The sequence below is a fragment of the Trichechus manatus genome, unplaced genomic scaffold (assembly GCF_000243295.1).
Source record: "Trichechus manatus latirostris isolate Lorelei unplaced genomic scaffold, TriManLat1.0 scaffold00040, whole genome shotgun sequence".
In the NCBI taxonomy this organism is placed as follows: domain Eukaryota; kingdom Metazoa; phylum Chordata; class Mammalia; order Sirenia; family Trichechidae; genus Trichechus; species Trichechus manatus.
The window spans coordinates 16,706,511-16,710,012 of record NW_004443976.1 but is presented as its reverse complement, the minus strand read 5'-3'; the positions used below and the strand labels follow the sequence as shown (position 1 = coordinate 16,710,012).

At 39.6% G+C, this 3,502-nt stretch overlaps 1 pseudogene; it reads right to left on the bottom strand.

Annotated features, from left to right (window-relative positions):
* Positions 1-1,294: 1,294 nt before the first annotated feature.
* Positions 1,295-2,533, bottom strand: LOC101358576 (olfactory receptor 1D2-like; annotated as a pseudogene).
* Positions 2,534-3,502: the final 969 nt, after the last annotated feature.

The window sequence follows — 3,502 nt, the reverse complement described above, 5'->3', positions numbered from 1 at the left end:
TTTTCTTTTTCTATTCTCTGGAAGAATTTGTAAGAAAATTAGATGACCTATAATTTGGTGAAACTTGCCTGTAAAACCCTTTCTATTGGTGGCACAGTGGTTAAGTGTTTGGCTGCTAACCAAAAGGTCAGTAGTTTAAATCTACCACCTGCTCCTTGGAAACCCTATGGGGCCATTCTACTCTGTCCTATAAGGTGGGTATGAGTCAGAATTGACTCAATGGCAACAAGTTTCAGTTTTATTGATACATGAAATAAAACTGCTTTAATTCTTCTAATAGTTATAAGACTATTTAAAGTTTTCGTTTCTTCTAGAGTCAGCTCTGGCAAGTCACATTTTTCCCGGGTTCGTTTATTTTGTTGAAATGTTCAAAATAGTTTGTATATAGATGCTGACAATATTCTCTTGTAATCATTCTAATCTTGATTTTATCCCTCTTTTTATTGTAATGTTTGTGTATTCTCTCTTCTTCCTTTGATCAATCTTCCAGATGTATTTCCACTTTATTATTTTTTATTAAGAATCAACTTTTGGCTTTTTTCATTCTCTCTGTTATATTTTTGTTTTCTGTTTCATTGATTTCTATTCCCAATTTTTTTTATCTCTTTCCTTCTATGTTCCTTGAGGTCACTTAATTGTTTATTTGTTCCAGAATCTTGAGATGGATAGTTAGCTCAATAAACATGGTGCTTTCTTTCTTTCTAATATAATCACTTAAGGCTGTAGTTTCCCTCAAAGCACCATGCTTGCCATATCCTACAAGTTTTAATGTACAGTGTCTTTATTATCATTCAGTTCTAGATATTTCCATTTTTATTTCTTTTCTATCCTTGAGTTATTGAGCAGCATGCTTCCCAATGTCCAAACATTTGGGGACTCTCCATTCACCTTTCTGTTATTAACTCCCAAACCAATTGGCCAGTTGTGATCAGAGACTATGCTTGGCCCATATATTCCTTGATATTTGTTGAGGTGTTCTTTATGGGCCAGTACATGGTTAATTTCTGCAAATGTTCAACATGTGCCTAAGAAAATACTGACTTTCCAATTGTAGGATGCATAACTCCACGTAAGTCTAGATCATGTCTGTCAGCCATGCTGTTCAGATCCCCCACACTTTCCACTGCATTGAAGAAGTGGGAGCTGTGCCTGGCAGAGACTCAGGACAGACACCTCACCCAGGCACCTTCTCCAAATGGCTTGCAGGCAGCAGGCTTCTTAGAGAAGGCCAGAGCTCAGGAACATGAGTGCACATGTGCTCAAGAACATGAGAGACAGCCTCCGCCATAGGCCATAACTGTGTATAGTTTGATAAGGATGAGATGTTGACACGTGTTCCTGTGGACAGGTGAGTTGACGGATTTGATCCTGCAAAATTCTGGCACTCTTGTTAGTGTGATCTTATTTACGGCCAAGGCAGGTGAAATGTGGGGAACATTGAGTTGTACATACATGTCTTTTCTTCACCACAGATCTATAAGCTCATTCTGAGCTGAATTTATGTCCTAATCACCCTGTATACTTCACAGGCTAATGCTTTGGATATGGTGGAGGAATTCTTAATCTCTACTTAAATTCCCTCTTTAAAAACTCACCCTTATGTCAACCTCTGACAGGGTTTCCCTAGGAAGAGTTTTCCTAGAGCACCATGCATATCCTTGTTCCTCAGGCTGTAGATGAAAGGGTTCATCATGGGTGTCACCACAGCCTCACTGTGGCCACTGAATCCTTCATGGAGTAGGTGTGGAGGGGCTGCAGATATACCATACAAAGTGTCCCATAGAAGAGAGAGACCACAGCCAGATGGGAAGCACAGGTAGAGAAGGCTTTGTACTTCCCATTCACTGAGGTTATTCGGAGAATGGCTCTGACAATCTGGACATAGGACACAATCATTAACCCACAGGGATGAGGAATATGAAGCAGCCAGTGATAATCAGCACTGTATGATTGACCTGGGTGTTGGAACATGCAAGCCTGAGTAGGACGTACATCTCACAGAAAATATAGTGGATCTTCCAGGACCCACAGAAGGTCACCCTCGTCATTGGGAGGGTGAGGATGAGGCCATAGAGGAGAGAAAGGACCCGACACAAGGTCAGGATCAAGATACAGAGGCCAGGGCTCATGGCTGTGGTGTAGTGGAGGGGGCGGCAGATGGCCACATAGTGGTCATAAGCCATTGTGGCCAGGATGAGGTTGTCCGGTGTCATCAAGGAGATCAGGAAGTAAAGCTGCATTAGGCACCCTGTGTAGAAGATGGCTTTGTTCTGAGACTGAAGGTGCACCAGCATCTTGGGGATTGTATTGGTGATGAAGAAGAGGTCTGCAAAGGACAGGTTGACCAGGAAGATATACATGGGAGTGTGCAGGCGGGAGTTGGAGCTGATGGCCAGGATGATGAGCACATTTTCCATCACTGTGACCAGGTACATGGACAGGAACATCCAAAACAGGATTCTCTGCTGCTCAGGCTTCTCTGAGAGCCCAACAAGCAGGAACTTGGAGCCCTCAGTTGGTTGTCTCCATTCATTTCCCCAACAGTCTGCAACACTAGCACCAACAAATGTTTACCAAGTGCTGTCAGTTGACTAAGGACATTCAGATAAGCCAAATCAAGTTTTCTTAGCATTAAAAATGTCTTAACCTGGACTTTATATATTTTTCAAATAAGCAACAAAGTATTAACAGAGCCAAAAACATACCATGGAAATCCTTTATGCAATTTAATCATTCTAGCAACACCAAACAGTGTTTCATTCTGTTATACATAGGGTCTCTATGAGTCAGAACCGACTTGATGGCACCTAACAATAACAACAACAGCAACTTCTAGTCTGGCATATTCAATATTATAGGATTAAAGTCTATATCTTATTTTAAATCCTATCATCTTACTATATATGTGGAAGTGTTTAAAAGATTACAGATTGTCTTTACATATGACAGTATTGCATAGGTTTTAAAATTATATTTAAAATAGGTGTATGCATTCTAAGAAATGTGTATTGTACAGTTGGACAAAAGGGGGAAATAAATACCCTGGAAACAAAAAGGAAAGATTATCATTATTTGCTGATATGATGGCCTATCTGGAAAACCTAAGGCAATCAAATGAAACACTATCAGAAATAAAAAGGAAATTCAGTAAAGTGGCCAATAACAAAATAAATAAACCTCAAACTAAAAGCATTCCCAGTAAGCCATAAAATGCAGTGATTAAGCCTGTACTGTCAGAATCCTTGAATTTTAAGTCTGAGCGCTGCCATCTATTATCTATAAATTTTCAGGCAGTTTGCCTGAGCACTTTGAGACTCAGTCTCATGTGAAAATGGGTTGAGGTGAGGATAAAATTAAGTAATAAAATGCTTAGCACAAAGAGCTGGCATGCAGTGAGAACTCAATAAATATTGCCCATTATTATGACATATAACTAATAATCAGGAAAATCATGTTAAAATATAATGAAAAACAATCCATCCACATTACCAACAAAATAATC